Raw genomic sequence first — 25,972 nt, 5'->3', positions numbered from 1 at the left:
GAGGTCCCTAACAGCAGACTTTCCCATCGCGATACGCTTTTTGATTTCCTGACTGCTGGTACCAAGAGTGTTGACTGTGGAGCCGAGTGTAGTAAAGTATTATTATGGCCCATTCTACAATGAGAGGATGCAAATAAAAAGGATGAAAATCAATATTTCTCTCTCTCTCTCTCATATCTATATTATTTCTTTATCTGCTTTCTCATTAGCCTTCTGGCTATATGAGTAAAGAGAATCTCTTTTCTATTAAACGTGGTATATGTTAGATCTAGCTTATGTCAGTATGTATTAGGTTTGAAATATTTATTAACTAAGTGAATTACTGAAAGAATGAACAAGAATACCTTCCCTTCAGTGTGTATCTCTGGCCTCCTATATGTTGAATTGATAAGTCATTAGTTTTGGGTGGTTTTTTTTTCTAGAGACAAAAGAAAAAATCTCACTCAAAACAATTTTGAAACCATATGCTGTTCTTTTTTGGTCTTTGCTGGCATCTTCCTCACTGTTATAAGTACTAGTCTGTCTCATGTTCATGTCTGGAATTAGACAGTCATCCAGTGTTTCAATCCATTCTTTATGCTACCTGATAAACTTTCAATAACCCAACCAGTTTACAGCTGACCCTCCAGTAGGTTTTCAAAGGCTGTAAATGGCACAGGAAGAGACTGTTCATCTCTCCACCTTGGCGGTATTGGTGGATTCAAAGTGCAAAGAGAAGCACCACCATTGAATTAGCAGTGCAACTCCCTACAGACTGCTAACAGAGCTCCCTACTTTATGATTCGACATTGTCTTTAATTAATAAAATTAATCAATAGTATAAAACAAAATGTCTATGAATTATTATATGAAAAAGCCAATATTATAAAGTAAGCTTTCACTTAAAAAAAACTAATTTAAAAAACCTCAGCCTTTAAAAGTTGGTCATCCTGTTATTGTAAAGCAGCACACCATGGAATTCTATGAATTCATTAAATACAAAGAAGCTCACAGAAGGAAATTTAATACAATCATTTTTTTCCCCACACATACTGTAGTCCCACCCCCATAATCCCACAAAATGCAGGACTGTAGAATGAAACAACTTTGTTTTATAGCACAGATCCTTAAATATAAAAGAGAAAAGGGACAAGTGCTAAAGGTTAGACTTGTTAAAACCGTGAATAATCCAGTATGTCAGCAATACTTCTTAATGCTTGATTCTCAATGGATGCATGCCAGTTGACATTAAAACACAACACAACTCTTTGGCTCCCTCAAAATTACCTTTCTAAAACATCAACTTTATTATGCCTTTACCTGATTTAATCTTTCAGTAGCTTTCCATTTATATAACTCTGCTTTCCAAATTAGGATATGCCAAACCCCAGAGGTACAGAGAGCTGTACAACAGGGGGAAAGACAAGTAAATATGCTATATCTGCTTAGACAGAGGATTTTTACTTGACTAGTTGAATAAAAACAGTGTTTATACTAAGACAACTATGGTTTGACTGTAGAGCAAAATTTACATGAATTTTATATGCAACTTTAAAGATGTCTTGAGTTTGGGAGACTGTTTGCCAGGTACACAATAAAATCAAAAAACTCAGTAAGTATGTCAACAAGATATGATAGAGGGCATTCCTTGATAAATAAATAATGGCTATGATGGCCCAGCAATGGTGCGATTGAGTAGTAGACCTAGTTACAAGGTGGAAGATACAGATAAACAGAAGCAGTGACACAGTAGAATCCGTGCTGGATGAAATACAGTCTACAGTAGGAAGATAAATGAAAGGTATTAACTCAGTCTTGGGAGAAATATGGGAATATTCCCTAAAGGAAATGGCTTTTAAGTAGAACTCTCAAAGATAAGAAGGGTTACTATTTTTAGTTGCCTTTGAATGAGTTCTAATTAATTATGACTTTCTGTATATTGGAGCAAAACAATGTTTCGTACTGCATCAATTTGACGGTCATTGGTAAGCTTATGCAAACTATAGCAACTACAAAGAGGCTAATCTTCCAGTATTATACTGGACATTATTCTACTGTGATCCCTAATGTCTTCATTGGCTAATAAAACATGGATAGTCATAAAAGGACAAACACTGTGTCTTTCAGACTTTGAGCATGTTATCAGTGAGACTCATCCCTGGAGAAAACTATGACGCATGGTAAAGTAGAAAGTGAAAATGAGGAGGCACTTCTTTGAGACTCATTGGTAAAACGGCTGCAGCAGTGGACTCACGCACAGAACGAGTTGGCAAGACGGTACAGGATTGGACAGTGTTTTGTTCTTTTGTATATAGGGTCTACTACCTGTCTTCAGCACTAGACAAAGATTTACATAGAGAATCAATCTGATATGGTTACTGGGAAGAGTGGAAAAGGGACTGACTGATAGACAATTAACACTTATTAAAATACATGAAGAAAAGGAACATGTGGAATACATGGATAATCAGACATCACATGTATTAGAATTAATTTTGTTATGGAACAAAATACATATGAATGATTGAAAGAAACAAAAAAACAACAATATGCTCTGTAAGCTTTCACATAAATTAAAAAAAAAAAAGAGATTGCCAGGCCTTTTGTCCTAAACTGTCTTAGTCTCAAAGAACTACTGAAAGAAGAAAAAAATACATTCTACTGAAATGTGTTTTTATATGGTGATTCCACTGGTATCTAAAATACAATTAGCACATCTTTCAGCATCATGGCAGAACATAAGCCATCATGGTATGACAAACTGACAGACAGGTAGTAGAAGGAGGAGTTGTTAGATCACTGAATCATTTCCTATACATAATGACCCTATATACAAAAGAACAAAACACTGTCCAATCCTGTACCATCTTGCCAACTGGTGCTGTGCGTGAGTCCACTGCTGCAGTCATTTTACCAATGAGTCTCAAGGAAGGGCCTCCTCATTTTCACTTTCTACTTTACCATGTGTCATAGCTTTCTCCAGGGATGAGTCTCACTGATAACATGCTCAAAGTCTGAAAGACAAAATCTCACCAACATTGCTTATAAGGAACACTCTGGCTGCACTTCATCCAAGACAGATGTTTGTTCCTTTAGTCACTCATGGTGTATTTAAAATTCTTGACTATCACAATTCAAAAGCATCAACTTTTCTTTGGTGTTCCTTATTCACTTTTAAATTTTCAAATGTGTATGAGGTGACACAAAATATCATGGCTTGGATCAGGTTCATGTTAGACCTTTAACTGGCATCCTTGCCCTTAAGCACTTTGAAGAAGTCCTTGGCAGCAGATGTGTCCTTGACAGGAGAGTCTTTGGCTTCTAGACTTGCATAGGTTTTGACTGTGGATCCAAGTACAGTAAAATCCTTAACAACTTTAGTTTTTTCTCTGTTTATCATGATGTTGCTTACATGGTTAACCACAGCCAAACCAAATCATGCTGTCACTGAATAGATTTTTAACTCAAAGTGATCCTACAGGATAGAGTAGCTGTCCATATGGTCTGTCATTGTTATATACCGTTTGAGTCAGAACTGACTCATAGCTGACCCACCAGGAGGCTTTCACAAACAGCTAATGGCATGGGGGGAGATTACCCATCTTTATCTAGTAGAGTATCTGGTAGATTTCAGCTTCATGCCTTTGGGTTGATAGCACAATTCCTTAGCGCTAAGCCACCAGAGATCTCTTTTGTAAGATTTACAAGACTGTCATTCTTTATTAAATTAGATCACCTTATCTTTTTATCCAAAGAAGCTGGGGTGTGTGTTCAAATAGCCAACCTTTCAGTTAGCTGCTAAACATTTAACCACTGCACTACTAGAGGTCTTAGAAGAAGGATCAGAAATAAGAATGGTTGTGCCTGTGCCAGATAAGCAGAGGTTGTCATATACCCAGGAGTACCTGAGGAAACCAATTGGAGGTACCAGCTGCTGAGAGAAGGGGGTCCAAGAGGAAAAATAATAAACCAGATGATACAATGAAGGAAAACATAATACCTACTCTTATTATAACAAGAAAAAGAAACCAAATTCCAAAAGTAGATAAGAATCTACTGGAACATGGATCAACATATATTGGACTTAATACTGCTTTCTATGGCCTATAGCAAACAGTCTTTTTTAATCCATCTTCAACGTGACACGGGCTCAGAGAGTTGCTAGCATACCAATGGCAATTATTCCATTTATGGCAGCACAGTCAGCTTACAAAGGTTTTGTAAGCTTACTTTAGAATACAGGTCATTTGAACTGTGAAACTTGTACTGTAACACGGGGTGGATTGGTTGGTCCTGTTTTTGGAGGTCTTTACTCTGTTGTCTTAGCTATGCCTGTGAATGGTATGGTCTACCAGCCAGGTATGTGTTGACCTTGCTACTAGAGAAAGCAAACAACTTACTGTATCAGGCTTTCTAAACCCATCTTTATAAAGATTCTTTCCCCCATTTTGCTTCAGACTGATTTTGTATCTTATCTTGTATCTAGACAGTATAAGTTACTAATAAAATTCCTTCATTTATCTAAACTTGATCTAGAAACTTACAAGAGTAACTTTATTAGATTTTTGGAAACATGAATAAATAAAAAAATAAAATTTTTTTAAAAATTAAGAATAAAAAAAGAGGGTCAGTGATATGTGAATGAATGCAGGCACGAGAGGGAGCAACGAGGAGCCAGGAAAGCTAAGTGTCATAGACATTACAAACTGCATTTGTGAAATTTCTAGAAAAACTAACCTAAAGACTAGAATAGCATGAATCTCAAACTGAGCAGTTTTACAAATTAAGATCTATACATAAAAGTGATAGAACAGTGGAGAGTAAAGGGTCTTAAACAATATGTTTTAACTTCTAAAACAGAACATGAGAAGTGTTGCATTCTCATTAATTTTTCTCAAACATCTACCACTTGTCCAGTCTTTTTCATTTGCTTTGCATTTAGGAAGAAAGCCAAAGGTAACAATATGTGCCCTCAGGAAATGCTATTCAGGGTGGAAGGTTAAATACCCAAAACCCAAACTAGTTGCCCAATGAGTCAATCCCAACAAATAGCAAGGAATTCTCTCTAAATATGCTAAATTACCTTCAAGCCTCAAACTATTAACTGAAACAGGTCAAGAATTTAACATATATATTTTATTTATCTTATTTGAGAGAAGTTTCAGCAAGCAGGGTTGTGTGATCTGCATAACGCAGATTGTTGATAGATTTTTCCACCAATTCTGATGCCACACTTCTCATAGAGCCCAGCCTCTCAGCTAATCTGTTCTGCATACAGGTTGAAAAGGTATGGAGACAGGACACATCCCTGGCATACACCCTTCCCAATTTTGAACAATGCATTGTTTCCTTGCTCTGTTCTGACAACTGCCTTCTAGGCCAAGTATAGGTGTCTCTGTAGAGGCTCAAGGACTACATCCTTCAATATGGATTGAGGCTCAATATCAAGAAGATAAAGATTCTCACCACTGGGCCAAATGGCAGCATCAGGATGGATGGTGAAGAGGTTGAGGGTGTTAACAATTTTAGTTTGCTTGGCTCCACAGTCAATGCTCTTGGCCCCAGTAGTCAGGAAATTAAAAGATGTATTGTGATGGGAAAGTACTGCTGGAGACTAAGGTGTGTCTGATACAGGCCATGGTCTTTGCAATCACCTGTTATGCGTCAGAGAGTTGGACAATGACTAGGGAGGATAGAAGGAGAAATGATGCCTTTGAACTGTGGTGCTGGAGAAGAGTATTGAATGTACCATGGACTGCTAAAAAAACAAACATATTTATCCTGGAGAGGGTTAAACCGGGCTGCGCCATGGAGGCAAGGAATCTGAGGCTTCATCTGACATACTTTGGACATGTAAGGAGGGACCAGTCCTTGGAGGGGGACATCTTGCTTGGGAGGGTGGAGGGACAGCGCGGGAGGGGAAGACCCTCAATGAGATGGACTGATTCAGTGACTGGGGTAATCTGGATGGGTGTGTCAGAGGCAGCGTGACTGGCACAAGATATAGCAGGGTTTAGGGTTGTTGTACATAGGGTCGCTATGAGTTGCAAGCAACTCAATGGCACATGACAATTTGAGAGAAACTAAGGGTTCAAAAATTACACTGATGTAAGCAAGCAGTAAATGCTGAGTTATTCTTGTTGAGTGCCAATGAGTTAATTTTTGACTCATAGTAATTCAGGCATTACAGATAATTTATTCATACGATTTTCCAAGGCTGTAACCTTTAAGGAAGTAGATGGCCAAGCCATCATAGCTAAACCTCCAGGTTCTGGAAACTGTAAATCGCACAGGAGGAAACTGCCATCTTTCTCACTTGGAGTTGCTGGTTGATTTGAAACTCTTGGGAGGCACTGCGTTTGGGTTAGCAGCACAACTCCCTACAGACTTGGCCACCTAGACAGATTTGCTTATTTTTACAAATAAGTCTTGCTGAAATAGGTTTCTTCCTAGCTTTAAATCCTTTCTTGAGTTTCTCGATGTCTTAAGCACAAAAATCTGATATGTTTGCAAAGTTTATCTAGTTATATAGCTTAGAACCTCCTTCACCTATCCTATCTGCTGGTTAAACCACATACAGCAGTTCCTCATGAATCCACACCTTTTGGAATATTACTCTGCCTGCTGTTACCTCTTTACTTCTTCATTTAGATATAAATCCAGTTGAGAAATCTAGTTTTTCTGGAAAGCTTTTCCTGTTATCTCACTTGGTTGGACTGGATATTCCTTCTGTTGTTTTTGAATGCCGTCAAGTCAAGCATGACTCATAGTGACTCTATGAACAAAAGACCTAATGCCTTTCCATAACTATCATCATTTCTCCAAGTTCACTGAGTTTCCATAGGCATGTGGCTTAGGATGTGGATGCCACTCTTGCTTCCAAACCTGTTTTACAACTAGAAGCTCCACCAAACACTCCAAATTGGGAAACCATTTTGGTATTTGATACCCTAATGGTGCAAGGTACAGCATCACTGCAAGCCAGGTTACTCCATACAGAACATTGACAAAGAGTGATGTACAAAGTGGAAGAGTATTTCTCCATATATAACAGCACTAGTTTCATTTAGCAGTGGGTAAGTATCTTCAAGTAAAATATGACTGAGAGTAAGTTTTTCACAAAAGACCTGAACTCTGTTCTATAACTAACATCATTTCCATTCCTTCTAGGGAAGATAAATCTGACATCATTATTCTTAGTATAGCATTAGGCTAGACCAAAGGAAATCATCAGTATTCAGTATTTTTTTATTTACAAAAAATGGCAAAGCCCTATAAACCTAGTACAAGTGTGATATCTTATTTTTATCTGATTAATCCAACTTGCCTCTTTAAAAAAATACATTAATTCTTTGTCTCCTTCATTAAGTACTGTGACAGACCTACGATACATCACAATAAATGTTGACTGAGGGCTTAGCTTGGGTCAAACTGTACATGATTGGTACATATAAGTATTTAAAGCTACATATTTTGAAGAAAAACAGGCTATTGAATCATCTTCTCCTTCATGTTAAGGTACAGAAAGCTCCATTTAACAGAATCATGGAAGCTTAAGAAAAAAATGAGGAAGAGGATAAACTTAGAAATACTGATATTCTTATAGTCATATGTCTAGGCATGTACATAAAGCACTGATTATGATGATTTTGTTGTTGTTAGGTGCCATTGAGTATGTGGTGGCTTTCCACATATGCATATCCTTGATGGCCTGGGAGTTTCCCAGGTGTTCTTTAAATAGACCTGGAGATTTGAGCCTCTTGATTTGCATGGTTTTGTGGGATATTCCGGGTCAAATGAGTAGTGAACCATTTTCTCACGGGAAGAGAGCCAGATCTCATTTTCTAACCTGATGAAAGTAAATATTGAAAAAACACTTCCAAATATGCTACACTGGGAAAATACAGATTGATCTTCATTCACTGATCTAATTTGACAACTGCTAAAGAAGATTCCACCTGGTTCTCTTAAATTAGCATGACATGAAATAGTGTCCGCCTGGTTTTAATAATGATTTGTGTGTTCCGTGGCAGCACTGCTGTGAAGTAGACCTGACCCAGGCACAATTCCTGAGGAAGTTGAGCTGTTAGAATACTCATCTGTTTTCTGTCAACTTGGCTTTGTTGATAGGCTCACTGGAACATCTGACCAAAATAGCCTCGGAAACAGGCACACATTTTTACCAGCAGAATCAACATTCAGAACATACCAACCTCAGAAACATCACTGGATAGTTTCCTCAAGTTTTTGGCTTCTCTGAATTCATTACCTTGAACTGTTATTTTATTTCCTAGACTTTGCTAAAATAATAAATTCTAAGAAAGGAAATAAGTATACTTTCTCCTGTTTCTCCATCTCACTCCTCCAAGGAAAGATGACACCTCTAGTGGAGTCATATGCTTACTGACTCCACTGTGAGACAGAAAGCGGCTCCCAGTGATTCTGCCACTCTGGCTGTTGATGATTAAAATGATTAAAAATCACTTCATTGTCTCTTAACTCAAATATGTTTCAATTTAAGTGACTATAACTGTTAAACCAAAATAAGTATGAAACAGAACACTTTAAAACCTGGGGACATCTAATAAAACATGTAGATTTCTGGGTGGCATCCTCAGAGAATCTTCAATCTAAAATAGGCCTTTAGAATTTATGTGTTCAACAAAAATTCCTGCCAAGGTATTCTTTTAAAAATTATAACTCACATAAAATTCACCCTTTCAAAGTGTACAAGTCAGTGATTTTAAGTACTTTTGTAAGGTTGGACAACTATCACCACTATTTAATTTCAGAAGGTTTTAATATCCTCAAAACAAAGTTTTGCACTTACTAGGAATTACTCCTTCAATTCCCTTCCCAGTCTCTGCAACCAGTAATATACTTTCTGACTCTGGCATTTAAAAAAATATTTTTTTCTGGACACTTCATGTAAAAGAAACCACACTATATGTGGTCTTGCATCTGGCTTCTATCCCTTAGCAAAATGTTTTCAATGTTTATTTTTGTTCTGGTGGTTGTTGTTAGGTGCCATCAAGTCAAACACAAGTCCTAACAACCCTATGAACAACAGATCTGGTCCGTTTCCTATCCTGTGCCATCCCTACATTTTCTGACATACTTGACCCCATTTCTGCAGTCACTATGTCAATCAATGTGGTTGAGAGTCTTCCTAGTTTCACTGACTCTCCACCTTTCGAAGGATGCTCCTTTCCAACAAATACCCTCTCCTAAAGTATGAAGCTTTGTCATCTTTGCCTCCAAGGGACATTCTAGCTGCACTTTCTCCAAGACATACGTGTTCGTGGTTGGTTTGTTTTTTCTAAATCTATGGGATATTCTGTACTCTTCTCCAACACCACAGCGCAAAGGCAGAGATTCTTTTCCTGTCCTCTTTACTCATCCATATCCACACCACAGTATGTATCAGAACATCGCTCCCTTTTATAACTAATATGTCATTGTACAGATATATCAAATTTTGTTCATCCACATTTAGCCTGTTTACAATTTTTAGCTATACTGAATAATGTTGCTATAAACATTCATGGGGTTTTTAAGTGAACATATATTTTCATTCTATTAAATAAAAACCTAGTAGTGGAGATGCTGAGCCATATGATGGCTCTACATTTAATTTTATTTAAAACTGCCTAATTGTTTTCTAAAGTTAATGTACCTTTTTACATCCCTACAAGAAATTTGTAGGGTTTAAATTTCTCTACAACCTTGTCAGCTTTTGTTACCATCCAGTGTGTGTGTTTTCCATCGAACCTGATCCAACCAGCACAGGTAGAGAATGTCCTACCATCTCCAGTGGAGCATCTGGTGAATTCGAACCACACTCCTTCATTTATCATCCATTGAGGACAGCCACACTCCTGGGTAAGAAGAATATCTGGGTACTACAGTTATTGTACTCAGCTGCTAATTGAAAATTTGGGGTTCTGGTTCAAAGAAAGGCCTGGTAATTTACACCTCAAATCTTAACCTCTGAGTTGTCCTTTGAAGTATAATGCATCACCATGAGCTGGGACATTCTTCAGTGAGTGTGAACTACTGGTTCAGGAATATTGGATAGCAAAAACTGTTAAGCTCTTGATTATGAGTGGAAAATGGAGACATTTGAACCCAGATATAAAGACCAGAGAAAATGCCTAGTAGTGTATTTTTAAATGTTCAAAGCCATTAAAAAGCTCTGTGGAATACAGTTCTACCTGGCCACAGACTTAACTGCGTCCTGTTAAAATATATGTAGACACTGGAGGTTTGAAAAGAACTGATAATCAATAGACATTCTTTAAAGGTTAATAAGGCATGAGAAGGGAAGAATAGAGGAGTAAAAATTAGGCAGGTGAAGGGAGAGGAAACAGAGTAAGGAAGTGATCTGAGATCATAATAAATGAATCAACTGCAATTAAAGTTATAAAAAAAGTATACGAATTATTGAATTAAAAAAAAAGTAAAACAACAACAACAAAAAAAACTTGTTGTAATGTGCTACTGAGCTGCCTGTGACTCATACTGATCCTAAGCACAGCAGCTCTGAAACCTTCCTTGTCCTGAGCCAGTCTCACTCATTCTAGTACACCAACCCCCATCGCCTCAGGTACTGTATCAATCCATCTCACCTGGGGTCTCCTCTCCTGCCCTGTCTGTCCACCCTTCCAAGCATGATGTCCTTCTCCAAGGACCGGACAGCGTCCCCTGGCCACGCACCCAAAGTATGTGAGACAGAGCTTTAAAATCTTAGCTTCTAAGGAGAAATTTGGTTTCATCCCCTCCAACACAGATCTATTTGTTTGCTTGGGGTGGGGGGGGGAAGGTTCATGGTATGTTTGAGACTCTTCTCCAGTACCACAATCGAAAGGCATTGATTCTTCTTCTGTCATCCTTAGTAGTCACTGTCCAGCTCTCTGATACATAGCAAGTAATTGCCTGGATTAGGTGCACCTTAATCTCTAGACTGATATTGTTGCTTTTCAGCACTCTGCAGAGGTCCCTGACAGCAGATATTCCCAATGGAATTTGTCTTTTGATTTCCTGCCTGCTGGTGCCAACAGTGTTGACTGTGGAGATGAGAAAGCTGTAATTGTTTACAAACTCAATCTCTATTCCATTTATCATGGTGCTGCCAGTTGGCTCAGTGGTGAGAATCTTTGTCTTCCTGATGCTGAGTTTCAATCAATATTGACGACTACAGTCCTTGACCCTTTTCAGCAAGAGTTTCAGGTCCTCCTCAGTTTCAGCAAGCAAAGTTGCATCATCTACATAACATAGGTTGCTGATGAATCTTCCTCCAATCCTGATGCTTCATTCCTAATTATAAAGCCCTATTTCACCAATTATCTCTTCTGCATATAGATGGAAAAGTTATGGAAACAGGATGCGTCTTTGATGCACTCCTTTTCTGATTTTGGACCATGCAGCATTTCCTTGCTCTGTTCTTAGGACTGCTTCCTGGTCCAACTATAGGTTTCACATAAGCAAGCATTCTGGGATTCCCATTTTCCTCAAGATTAACCACAATTTGTTATGATTCACACAGTCAAAGAGAGTTCTGGGCTCTATCCAAATGTTTGATGAAATTGAACTTATTTTCTTTTTTAAAATGAAAGAAGACTTTTCAGATGTCTACTGACTAGAATGAAGGATTAGTGAGTAGGATGAAACTACACTGTGCTCAAATGACCAACTGCTTTCTAGTCCAGTAAAGAGTTAAAAATTGAAGAGAGGTGATATGCTTAGTAAAATGCAATGTAGGGTATCAGTAAGTTTCAGATAATATGGAACTTTTCTTTAGTTACCAAAGATGATTTAAAAATTAGAAACTTTTTTTTACATTTCCATTCATTCATTGTTGCACCTTCCTCCCCTCCCAACCCCCCCCCCCAATACACTACCCTCTTGGAAAAGTAAAAGAAAAACTCTTTCATTGTTTTACAAACCCTCCCCCAGGTCCACTCCACTATGCAGCCTTCGCTCTGGACTCCTGTCATGACAAAAATACCTAATCATATATCCCTTTTAAACAGTTTTCTCCCTCATCTGTTTCAATGCAGTATACATTATTGAACCCATCTTTCTCAGTCTTCCCTCAACCCCGAGGCCAATCCTGTTTTACAACAGTGGCACCAGGCAGTATTTGTCTTTTTGTGACTGAGATACTTCACTCAGCATAATGTTCTCCAGGGTCACCCACTTTGAATAATATTGCATGAGTTCCTTGTTTTTCAATGCAGCACAGTATTCCATCGTGTCAATGTACCACAGTTTCTCTATCCATTTGTTAGTTGATGGTCACTTAAGTTGTTTCCAGCTCCTTGCTATTGTGAACAAAGCCGCAATAAACATGGGTGTGCATATATCTGCTTGGATGTCAGTTATGGTCTCTTTGGGATATATTCCCAGTAGTGGAATTGCTGGGTCAAATGGTATCTCTATTTGCAACTTTTTTGAGAAAGCATCATACTGCCTTCCACAGTGGTTGCACCATTTTACACTCCCACCAATAGTGAAGAAGGGTTCCAGTTTCTCCACAAACTCATCAGCATTTGTTGCTTGCTGTTCTGTTAAATTTTGCAATTCTGACTGTGGTTAGATGATATCTCATAGTTGTTTTGTAAACTTATTCCTTAGAGAGAAACACAGAGATGATAAGTGTTTGTAAGAATCAAGAAGTCCTCAGAAAACCTTCTGTTTCAAAGAAAGCAACAGCACCTCCAACTGAGGAGAAATGGTGGCTGAAGAGTATGTCTCCATCTTTTCTGACCTTTCACACAGCAAGGGATTCACATGAAATTCTTTGTGTCCCACCATTCTCACTCATTTTTATATAGCCACTCTCATCAGAATCGTACAAGTAATCTCCACTTTATGATAGGTTTCCATTCCAATGACTGTCTTCAATCAGTTTTGCTGCAGCCAAATCTTTTTCTCTCTTATTTATTTTAGTTTCCATTACCTCCATAAGCCTGATGTTTATTTGTCTCTGGGGATTGGAAATTTCACATATAAACTTGCAAGTGCCTTTTAATACATGGATATAATTAAAAATACACAAAGCATAAACATTTACTCCAATGATAAAGAAGTTGGAGAACACTGGAATTCTGTCATTTGCAATAGTTAACTTCCCTTGTGGGAAGCTCTAAGACATCCAGATTATCCTATGGGGTAGTGAGTGTTCTAGTTAGAATGGGGTTACCGTTTCTTGTTAGAAAATTAGTGATAGTTGTCTATGTGGTTATTTTTTCTTCTTTATATATTTCACAGTAACGTCTCACTGCTTGTCATATCTGCCTACCAAATTTAGTAAAGTGGGGAGTCTTTAGGTCTATGTTTTCAAGCAACTGAAACATCTAGATTAGTTTAGAAAAAAAACGTCAGTTAATTTTTTCATTATACATTTTGACAGTTTCCATTTCTTCTTCCCCACTGTTTCTTTCTTTACCATTTCTGTTCTATTTAAAGTCTACTAAGTACTGATCTGTTAATTTTCCCTTTTTTTTGGTTATCTCTGAGCAATTTCACATCTACACAATATCAAGTACTAAATGCAACATTTGTGCTGTATGGATGATACCCTGAATCTTCCTCTCAAATTTCTTTCATTATATCATTCTGGTCAAATGTTTGGAATGTATTCATGTAACCTGGAATTTTTTTCCAATCCCTATATGTATTTTCCTGTAACTTTCTTTGAGAAAGATGTTCTGACACAATGAAGAACATTATCATTCTTCCAGAAATTGAGTGATGTTACCCTGCTTCCATCTGTTACTGCTGCTGCCTAGGCAAATGCAGTCTGTAGGTAGGATGCCCTGGAAGTGGAGGCTGCACCTTGATCCCGAGGCTGAATCACAGCTGTCATACTGCAAAGTAGTTGCATTACTTTCACATCTTGATTTAGATCATCAACCTTAGGAGGACGTCCTGGGGGCATTATGAAATAGCAGCAAAAAGGAATGTACTTTTCAAAGCAGTAGGCCTGTACTTCAGGGATGAAGAAATTGAAGAACCACTCTTTCAATACAGCTATCATTCAGGCTTTGGAGTTACTTCTGTTACCACATCCAGTAGCTTATTTCTTTTTCAATGTTTCTGAATGCTTAGGAGCTTTCTGAATAATAAAAAAGTTTTAATTTCAATTCAGCAGTATTTTCTCTAAGGAGCATCATAATTTTGTCATTAAATGCTTTGAAACCAGGCATCAACTTCACCTTGTTGTGAGTCTAAGTCCATTCCTGAATGTTTTTCCAAAATAAGACTTTGTTTTAACCACACTGAGAATCTCCTCTGGTAGCTGTTCTTCCTCTTCTATTATCTTCTCCCTCACAGCCTTGCAGATTCAATACCAGCACCTGCTGTTTCTCCAGCTACATGTACACTATTCAAGCTAAATCTGTTGTTCCCTTATGTTTTAAAAAAGGCTGTGTGCTTTTGTTTGAATCATCAGTAAATGCACAAGAATCCTCTTCTGGATCAGTATTCTATCTAAATCATTAGTGTTTCCATCTGTGGATTGGTCTTTGCCTCTTCTTTGTGAAAACTGTTGATTTTTATTGCTTTTTTATCTGCTTTTAAAAGTCCCATTGTTATATTTTCTTCTGTCTAAGCACTCTTTATGAGTGAAACAGAAAGAAAGAAAAATCCTCTCTTTAAATATCAAACTAACTCATGAACCTATATAATGAGATTCTTTAAGATTATAACATACACATACAACATAAGATTTTAAATTGTGTCATAAAGTCTTTCTATTCAAATATCTAAACAAAATACCATGTTATGATTCTTTCTACTTTTATTCTTCTTCACTAAATTTAAGAAAGACATACCTAAGACCTTGACTGTTAATCAATGAAATGGTAGTTCTGAGCCACCACCTTCTCTATAGGAGATAGGTACGGTAATGAACTTCCCTGGGAATTCACAACCTTGAGAACAATATATGGTAGTTCTATTCTATCTTATAGGGTCCTTAGGAATCATTTTAATATCTCCCCCCTTCTCTTTGAGTTATCTGAAACAGGTAACATTTCTTTAAATGTGAATTTATTTCTTTTTTAAAAATTTTATTCTATATTGGTTTGCTTACAAAGTTTGTATACACTATGTTGCACACTATTCTTCGTTCACATGGTATTTAATACAATCATCCCCATGCATTATGTTGTATACAATTAATCACCATTTGACCATGTTTGTCATTACCCTGTCTTTTCAGGTTCCCTCCAGAGCTGTCCCATTTCCTTTACCTTCTCCCTCCACTCATCAGATTTACAACACTGTGCTTTTGCCCCCACCCACCCTCATCCCTCTGTTCCTCCTCCTTTATCTCTTGAGTCCCCAGACATGTTTTACAAGTTAATCTTCTCCTTTTACAATAATGGTCTAATGCGGTATTTATTGCAATAGTTGAATAAGACAGTCCTTCATATGCTAATTTACTGGCTTTCCATTTCATAGATATAAACTTTATATCCATGTTTATCCTATTCCTCAACTTATTTTTTTCTTATTAGATATTTCAGTGGTTTGACTCTTTCTGTTTCACATATTAATGGGGTATTAGTAGTGCAGGCATTCAAGTATGAGAAATTTGAATACCTTTGCTTCAAATTGCTAAGTGATGCTTCTTACAGTATGATTAAGATAAGATCTAGCCACTGAATAAGATCATGAAAGTGGCCTTGTCTACAACAAAGTCAGTATCACTTTGGTAACAATGATATCAGACTTTTCACACCTGTGCAGTGTGCGCACATTTCAACTGTTAACATATTACTAAAGCTAAATGCTGCCCAACTTTCTATCTGTTAGGATGCCAGACCTTGACTCCATCTAACATCCGAGAATGATAACATCAGTAAATTATGCACTGCAACATTGTATGCTATATATGTTATTAATAAAAACTGCACAGAAAACAAACAAAAACTAGATGATCTGAAGTATGGTAAATCATAACTCAAAGAGTTTGAAAGTCAGAGACTATCTGTATATAAGCACCAATGGTATGAAAAATGAGTGGAATTGCCACACTGTAGGAACTGGAAAGAATTTCAGATGAAACGAGGTAAATTTTTTTTTCTCTTCTCTCATCTCCTTTCTGTGATGTGACACATAATCCATTTTCATTTTGGGACTGGGCACATACTAAACAAGGGTAATAGAAGAAGACTTTCAACAACACAATTCCAAATAGAAAAATAGCTTTGAGTGACTTATGAACAAGTTATGTCAAGAGGCCATCATCTAAAAATCTTAATGCAAAGTTGGATTTTTTTAGAAAATTAATATTATTGTTGTTGTTGCTGCTGAGTGCCTTTGAGTCGAGCATGACTCATAGCGGACTTATGAACAAAAGGCCTGAAGCTCCTCTACAACTATCAACATTAAATCAAAGTTCATAGAGTTTTTGGAGGCAAGTTGTTTAGGAAGTGGATGCCACTCCTACTTCCAAACCTGCCATAGAATGTTATTGGTTGAGTCGCCTGTGATGCATAGTGACCCTCTGTACAGCAGCTCCAAAGCCTTCCTTGTGCTGAGCCAGTCTCACTAATTTTGACACAACAACCCCCATTGTCCCAGTTGCTATACCAATCCATCTCATCTGGGGTCTCCTTCTCCTGTGCTGTCGTCCACCCTTCTGAGCATGATGTCCTTCTCCAAGGACCAACTTCTCCCGCCCAAGTGCCCAAAGTAACTAAGGTGGAGCTTGAAAATCCTAGACTCCAAGGAGAGACTTGGATTCACCCTCTCCAACACAGACCTTTGTTTTCTTGTCAGTCCATGGTATGTTCAAGACTTCTCTAGCACCACAACTCGAAGACATCTATTCTTCTTCCGTAATTTATAGTCATTGTCCAACTCTCTGAAGCATAGCAAGTAATTGAGAAGACCATGGTTTGTATTAGGTGCACCTTTGTATCTAGACTGACATTGTTGCTCTTCAGCACTCTGGAGAGGTCAATGACAGCAGACTTTCCCAATGCAATTTGTCTTTTAATTTCCTAACTGCTGATGTTAAGAATGTTGATTGTGGATCCGGGCAAGCTGTAATTGCTAACAACCTCAATCTCTTCTCCATTTAATATAGTACCTGCTGGAGGGTCAGCTATGAGGCAATTCCAACTCGATGGCACATAAATGCAACCATTAATGTGGTGTACTATCAGACAAAACCCCAAAACTAAAATAAAGTGCCAGACAAAAATAAGTAATTGTGTTGATTTTTTAAAAAAATAAGTAATAATAGGTAGACTATCAGGCTTCTAAAGATCTTATATGTTGCAAAGTTGACTCATGGTATCTGAATATGTTTAGCACTATAAGCTCCAATCCATTATCCTTAAAATAAGAGTCACTTATGTTAATTTGTTTTTTATTAAAAGTTGAAGCCTGTTACTAGATAAAATATGTTTCAGTAGATTTAATAAAAAAAAAAGATAAAGCACTTAAATTAGAGGCCTTACTAGTATCACTGTACATCTTTCACCCTGTTACAAAGTATCATATATAACACAATTAATTTTTAAAAGAGACAGTGAGAGTAACCATGATTCTTAGTAATAAAATCCACAATTTTTTCCCTCTCCAAATTAAGGTAGAGAGTACCAGAGGGATGTCTATATGTGTTTCATCGACTATGCAAAGGTATTTAACTGTATGAATCACAACAAAATGTGACTAACCTTGAAAAGAAAGGGAATTCCAGAACACTTGATTGTGCTCATGGGAAATCTTTACTTGGACCAGGAAGAAGTCCTAAGAACAGAGTAAGGAAACAGTGATTCAAACTCTAGAAGGGAGTGCATCAGGGATGTGTCCTTTGTCCATACCTTTTCAATCTATATGTGGAACGTTATGCAGATGACAAAGCCTTGCTTGCTAAAACTGAAGAGGACCTAAAACATTTGCTACCGAAGGTCAATGACTGCAGTCTTTAAAACAGGTTGAAGATCAATATCAAGAAAACAAAGATTCTCACTACTTTGCCAATTGGCAGCACCATGACAGATGGAGAAGAGACTGAGATAGTTAACAATTTCAGCTTACTTGATTCCATAATCAACACTCCTCACACCAGCAGTCAGGAAATCAAAAGAAGAATTGCACTGGGAAAATCTGCTGTCAGGGATCCCTCTAGAGATAAAGAGTAATGATGTCAGTCTAGATATTAAAGTATGCCTGATTCAGGCCATGGTCTTTGTAATTACTTACTACAAAGCAGAAAACTGGACAATGAACAAGGATGACAGGAGAAAAATAGATGCCTTTGAGCTGTGGTGCTGGGGAATAGTATTGAACATACTATTGACTGAACAAACAGGTCTGTCCTAGAGAAGGTGAAGTCAACTTGCTCCTCGGAGACAAGGATTTTGAAACTCCATTTGACATACTTTAGGCATGTGGCCAGGAGGGACCGGTCCTTGGAGAAGGACATCATGCTTAGAATGGCTGAGGGTCAGCTAAGGAGGCGAAGACCTGGGATGAGATGGACTGAAGCAGTGAATGTGGCAATGGGGTCAGGTGCGTCAGAGATGGTGGAGTTGGCTCAGCATAGGGCAAGGTTCAGAGCCATTTTTCACAAGGTTATTATGAATCACTGTTGACTTAATGGTACATAATAACAACAACAATATGATGAAAATAGGAAGCTCTGGTGGCCAAGTGGTAAGGAGCTACAATGCCAACTCAGAGGAACATGGTTTGAATCCCCCAGATGCTTTGCTGAAGACAGATGGGTAATTTATTGTGTAATTTATTGCCTCTGAAAACTCACTGGAGGATCAGCTACTGGTCAGTTTTGACTCAACAATACATAACAACAAAACACTCTGCAATGAGAAATATAAATTATAAATTAAAGGTGGGTAAAATTCACATAACAACAACATAAAGAAAATGAACTCATGTCTTTTGTATGATCGATATAACTGAGAAAACTGGTAAAAAATAGTATGTTTCATCTCCACTGGGATGTTGGGAGAACTACCAGTCATGGAAGATCATGACTCCCAAATGCTCTGAGTAAGAAAAAGGTACCAGACTGTGATGTGGTAAAAAAATGCAGTCCAAGAAGTCAAAGAGCCAGTAAACTAAGAAAAAAATTAGCTCTCTTCAATTATGAAATTTTTTCTAGTTTTATTCTTCAGCAAAGAAGAGCAAAATGGATTTTACTAGGCCTTACGAAACAAGCAAAATGTCAAGTGGACTTCTCTAAAATAGCTTCTGAAAGCCTCCATGAGACAACTTTAAAAATGAAGACCAGAAGGTAATATTAGGCCTCTTTTTGAAACAATGAAATCAGTAATTCTAGTACTGGTAGTTGGGTATTGTGTGTCTACATAGTATTTAGAGGCTTTGGAAGGTCAAATCATTGTTTGATAAAAATGCCAAACAATGTATGCTGATGATAAAGTACTTGAAAAGGAAAGCTAAAGAAGCAGCATCAGGAGAAGTAATTTAATATGAAGAAACTCAGCTGGACCAAACAGAAGGCACACCTGGGACTAGAAGCTAGCAGATTCAGGGACTAAGCCAAATGAATTTAGAAAACGAAGTAACTCCAATCTTAACATCAAAGTAGACAATGGTGACTTATCCACCATTTCCTTTGGAGCTGCAGAACAAGGATAATAAAATTATCTGCCATGTAGATTAATAAAACCAAAAAGAACTATTTGGGTTAACCAGCATAAAGAAAGTGAAGGGTGGTAATCTGGTTGCAGAAGGTAAGAATAAGTGGACTGATGCACAGACAAATCCCAGAACATTTGACTGTGCTTATGCGAAACCTATACTTGGACCAAGAGGCAATCATCAGAACAGAGCAAGGAGACACTGCATGGTTCAAAATTGTGAAGGGGGTCCTCCAGCAATGTATTCTGTCTCCATACCTTTTCAATCTGTATGCAGAACAGATCATCCGAGATGCTGGGCTGTATGAGGAGGAACGTGGCATCAAGACTGTAGAAGATTCATCAACAACCTGCGTTATGTGGATGACACAACTCTGCTTGCCAAAACTGAGGAGGACCTGAAGCACTTGCTTCAGAAGGCCAAGGACTGCAGCCTTCAATACTGATTGAAGCTCAACATCAAGAAGATTTTCACTACTGAGCCAACTGGCAGTGCCAGTATGGATGGTGAAGAGATTGAGATTGTTAACAGTTTTAGTTTACTTGCCTCCACAGTCAACCTTGGTACCAGCAGTCAGGAAATCAAAAGGTGAATTGCATTGGGAAAGTCAGCTGTCAGGGACCTCTCAAGAGTACTGAAGAGCAATGATGTGAAGCTATTAGTCTTCACAATTGTGTGCTATGCATCAGAGAGCTGGACAGTGACTAGGGATGACAGAAAGAGAATTGATGCCTTTGAGCTGTGGTGCTGGAGAAACGTGTTGAATATACTAGGAGAACAAATAGATTTGTCCTGAAGTTGGACTGCTCCTTGGAATCAAGGATTCTGAAGCTTCGTCTGACATACTTTGGGCATGTTGCAAGGAAGGACCAGGCCTTGGAGAGGGACAGCATGTTTGGGAGAGTGGAGGGATGGCACAGGAGAGGAAGACTCTCAATGAGATGGATCGATTCAGTGACTGGGGCAGTGGGAGTTGGTGTGTAGGAGAAAGTGAAGTTGGCACAGGATAGAGCAGGATTTAGGGCTCTTGTACATAGGGTTGGTATGAGTCGCAAGCGACTCAACGGCACATTATAACAACAACGACGTTTGTGGCTCAGAAATAATCTGTAGAAAATTCAATCAATATCATGTCCTGAAATCTCTGAGATTTCAAAAGGGAAGCCTGAAATTTTTATAGCTAAATTTGTATATGTACGAAGCATGATGGTAAAGCAATTAACTACTCTCGAATACAAGGTGGGTTTTTTTATGCCACATTTATGGATATTGTGTTTATTACATGATCCAAAGAACAGAAGCGGAAAGAGGATTGTTACTAGGAGCTGTAACTGAACTCTTTAAATGAATATTTGTGACAAGATGCTTTCACAATCCAATTTTTAGTGAATAAGAAGTACATACATATAGCTTGAAGATAGCATTAAATTACTTATATAATCCAAAGTAGCACGATAATCCTTAACTCAAAATTGCATGTGCAAAGAGTATACCAAGAAAATGATCTAGAACACTGCTACACTTCAAATTTGAGTACCAAAATTTTTAATATTCTACCCTATGTAGATGGGCAATTTCCTCCCGTGTGATTAAGTGCTGCTGAAAAGCATCTGGAGGGTCAGCTACAGGTCAATTCTGATGCGATGATACATAAAAACAACAACAAAACAACCCTATGTTAGGAAAGAATGGGGTTAGAAACCAGAATGGAGGCATGCACTCAGAATTTCTCAAGCTGAAAGCACTGAAGAAAATATAAGCCTCTGAATACAATGCTGACAGGATATGCAGATTCTTAAGTTAATGAAAGGATTAAGAAAAGTCATAATCCTGAAAATAAAGCATTTAATAGAAAAGATATAATGTTGAAAGATTCTATGGGTAAAATGCTGAATAACACAGATGGCATCAAAAGAACATGGAGAGTATACAGAGCTACAGTACCGGAAACAATTGTGCTATGAAAACAGCATAATTGTACTTGCTAAAAACAAATATGTTTACTGATAAAAAGAAAATATTATAGTCTTATGGATTACACCTCAATATAAACAAAACAACAATCCTCACATTTGAGAAAAGATTGAAGTCATGGATATAATTTTACATGATTCTATAATCAAGCCCATGGAGTAACAGGTCAAGAAATCAAACAATATAATGCATTGGGAAAATTTCATTAAAGTATTAAAAAGCAAAGGTATCAGTTTGAGGACTAATGTGTATGTGACCCAAATAATTTTATTTGCATGACAAAGTTGCACAGTGAATGAGGAACAACGAAGAACTGCAATCTCTGAAACAAGGTATTGGTAAAAAGATACCGAATAGGACACATACTGCTGCACAAGAGCAAGGACTGCAGCCTTCAATACAGACTCCATCTCAACTTTAAGAAAACAAAGATCCTCACCACTCGGCCAATAGGCAGCATCATGATGGAGACAAGTTCATCTTCCTCATAACTATAATCAACACCCTTGGCATCATCAGCCAGAATATGAGAAGACAAGTTGTATTGGGGAAAATTAACTGTCCATACCTCTCCATAGTGCTAAAGAGCAAAGATGTCTGTCTAAAGACTAAGGTGCACCTGATGCAAGTCACGGTCTTCTCAATTGCTTGCTTTGTTTCTGAGAGTTGGACAATGACTAAAGATGACAGAAGGAGAATTAACACCTTTTCTTTAAAGGGGATGGAGAAAAGTACTGAATATACCACAGATTGCCAAGAGAACAGTCTGTCCTTGAGAGGATAAAACTAGAGTGCTCCTTTCAGGCAATGATTTTGAAGCACCATCTGCCAGGGAGCTCTCGTGGCCTAATGGCAAGAAGCTGCACTGCAGTCTTGAAACACCATTTCACATACTTTGAGTATGTTGTTAAGAGGGGTCAATCCTTGGAAAAGGACATCATGCTTGGAAAAGTAGAAAGCCAGCATGAGAGAAGACGACTCTGGATGAGACAGACTAATACAATGACTGTGACAATGGGGTCAGGTGTGTCGGCGACCGTGAGGTTGGCTCAGATAGGGCAGGGTTCAGAGCCATTGCTCATAGGGTCGCCATGAGTTGTAACTGACTTGACAGCACATAACAACGCCATCAGAAGAGCAGGCAAATCTGTCCTGGAAGACATATATGAAAAGACTTTGCCTCACACATTTGAGGCATGTTTTCAGGATGGCCCACTCTCTAAAGAATGATACCCTGTTTAGTAGAGGGTCAGTGAAAAAGAGGAAGATCCTCAACAAAATGAACTGGCACAGCGGCTACAAGAATGCATTCAAGCATTGCCAACAGCTGTGAGGACAGAGCAGTATTTCACCCTGTTGAATAAAAGGTTGCAATGAGTGAGAACTGACTTCACAGTACCTAATAACCCATTGTTATTATTAAGCAGTTCCATGCTCTAATTAACTAGCACAGTGGCTGAGTATCTTGTTTTTGAGATGCATTAGAGTTATATGTAACAAATACTGGAGCAGATGTTTATTTTCAATGTGGTCACCACTAAGAATTATAGTCCATGGACAGTATGCACACTAGAATATTCCTTTTGGAGATCTACCAATGACCCTTCTCTAAAAATGTGCCTCAATGTAAGTTCTCTGTTGAGTGGACTGTAGGAATACAACCTCTCCCTTAATCCTACCAATTACAAGTATAAGAAACTGAATATTGGTCTAAGGTGACCCTCAAGAAGGATTTCAGGGCAGTTAATCACATGAGAGGAGAATGCCCCTCCTTCCCCCTACAGAGCAGCTGGTGGCCTCAAACCATGTGCCTTCGGAATTGCAGTGCAGCTTTCTGCCACCAGGCCACCAGAGCTCCCCATGTGAACTTTTTTAAAATATAAAAAGGATCAGCCAAGTTCTAAGGAATTTTATCTAAAGACATATAAAGAGACTGTTAAGAGCTGTCATTAAAGAGTGGAAAGGTTATGTAGAGTTGGAACTGAGATATTTTAGATCCTATGCAAAAACAAAGCTACGAAGAAGTAGGTCAGGAGAGAAGAGAGAACATCTGATTCCTAGACAGTGATGGAAAGTAATAAAATGAAAGCAGCCAATACCCTGGAGTTTCTTTGGTACCTGCCTTTCTAAGTCTACTAACTTGTTTTTCCCCTGGATTTCCTTGTTATTTTTTAAAAAATTGCAATAGTATTTAATCTTCTATGATGATATTTATGCTTCTTAAAATGTTAGGTGCTGTTGAGTTGACTATTACTTATAGTGAACCCTATGAACAACGAATTGAAATTTTATCTTTGCACCATCCTCGCAGTCTTTGCTATGTGCATGCCCACTGTTGTGGTCACAAGCAGGTTTTAGAAAAGTCCATGACACTAGAGACATTATCAACAATGTCAGGTGTATCTTATCTAAGAGCAAAGAGTACCAGAAGAGTGTCTCTGTTTGACTGACTATGCAAAGGCATTTGACTGTATGGACCACAACAAACTGTGGCTAACCATGAGGAAAATGAGAATCCTTGAACATTTAATTGTACTTATGGGAATCTATACATAGACCAGGAAGAGTAATCAGAACAGAGTAGGTAAACATAGCATAGTTCAAAATCAGGAAAGGAGTGTGTCAGGGATGTGTCTTATGTCCATACCTTTTCAATCTATATGCAGAACAGATAATTTGGGAGGCTGGGCTTCTTGAGGAGGAATGTGGCATTAGGATTGGAGGAAGACTCATCAACAACCTACGTTATGCAGATGACACAACCTTGCTTGCTGAAACTGGGGAGTCTTCAATATGGATTGAAGCTCAACATCAAGAAGACAAAGATTCTCACCACTGGGCCAATTGGCAGCAACATGAAAGATGGAGAAGAGACTGAGGTTGTTAAGAGCTTTGGCTTGCTTGCCTCCACAATCAACACTCTTGGCACCAGCAGTCAGGAAATCAAAAGACAACTGCATAGGGGAAGTCTGTTGTTAGAGACCTTTCCAAAGTGTTACAGAGTAAAGATGTCAGTCTGTTGACTAAGGCACACTTCATCTATTCCATAGTCTTCACACTAACTTGATATGAATCAGAGAACCTGACAATGACTAAGGATGACAGAAGAAGAATCTATGCCTTTGAGTTGTGGTGCTGAAGGACTACCAAGAGAAAAATAAGGTCTGTCTTGGAGAGGGTGAAATCAACCTGCTCCTTGAAGGCAAGGATTTTGAAGGTCTACTTCATATAATTTGGGTATACTGCCAAGAGGGACAAGTCCTTGGAGAAGGACATCGTGATTGGAATCATGGAGGGGCACCACAGGAGAGGAAGACCCAGGTTGAGGTGGACGGACACAGTAATTGGGGGTAATGGAGGTAGGTGTGTTGGAGGCAGTGAGTAGGTGTGTTGGAGACAGTGAGTCTGGCTCAGGATAGGGCATGGTTCAGGGATTATTATGAGTCTCTGGTGACTCAACAGCACATAACAACAACAACTGGTAGCCTAATGGTAAGGAGTTGCACTTTCAACCTCAAGACAGGAGGTTCAATTCCACCAACTGCCAAATGATAGAAATAAGGGGCAATTTAGAGCCTCTAAAAACCTGCTACAGGGTCAGCTAAGATTTGGTTCTGACTCAACAGGACATAACAACAATATCAACCACAACTGGTAGTCTGTTGGTAGGAATCTGCCCTCCAATCTCGAAGGCACATGGTTCATATCCACCAGCTGCTCTGCAGGAGCAGGATAGGCAATCTCTGTCTGTGTTATTACTGTCTCTGAAAACCTACTGAAGGGTTTATTCTGACTCAATGATACACTCCAACAACAGCAATGTGAATTAGTGTTAAGGAATAGCACTGCCAACCCAAAGGTATGTGGTTTGAACCCAACAGAAGAAGCTCTGTGGGAGAAGATGCACAATCTCCTCCCCTGCAATTAACTGACACAGAAAGCCCACTGGAGGGTCAGCTATGAGTCAGTTCCAACTTGATGACAAACACCACCACCACAATGCTTAAGCACTTAGTTGCTAAAAAAAAGGTCAGAGGTTTTAACTCATGATAATCTTTACGAGAAAGACCTGGAGATTGACTTCCAGAAAAATCTAGGAAACCCTACGGAATAATTCTATTCTTTTATATAGGAACACTATGATTGGGCTTGACCTGCTGGTCAATAAGTCATATGCACAATCTTCCTTATATCATCCCAATTTGATGAGTTTTTTTTTTTAATTCAGATGCACTCTTATTGATTGTGCTTGGCTGTACATGTACATATCCTTCAAGATGTATCATGAGGGTGTTGCAACCTAGAAGACACAAATTTGACTAACAAGTTATAAGTACATGAGTCCAAATATTATGGAAAAGTAAAAGAAAAG

The 25,972-nt window shown here is 38.3% G+C and overlaps 1 protein-coding gene and 1 pseudogene across 2 annotated transcripts in view; one reads left to right on the top strand and one right to left on the bottom strand.

The window, feature by feature from the left end:
• RABGAP1L (RAB GTPase activating protein 1-like) overlaps nucleotides 1–25,972 on the bottom strand; it is a 966,320-nt gene that overhangs the window by 342,803 nt on the left and 597,545 nt on the right. The gene's annotated exons all lie outside the window — the stretch shown is intronic.
• On the top strand, nucleotides 1,904–4,556 carry LOC102864047 (annotated as a pseudogene).

This window comes from Elephantulus edwardii, unplaced genomic scaffold, assembly GCF_000299155.1.
Source record: "Elephantulus edwardii isolate Elephantulus edwardi_28Jun2011 unplaced genomic scaffold, EleEdw1.0 scaffold00061, whole genome shotgun sequence".
Classification (NCBI taxonomy): domain Eukaryota; kingdom Metazoa; phylum Chordata; class Mammalia; order Macroscelidea; family Macroscelididae; genus Elephantulus; species Elephantulus edwardii.
The sequence above is the reverse complement of the archived record's forward strand: the minus strand, read 5'-3'. Positions and strand labels throughout refer to the sequence as shown.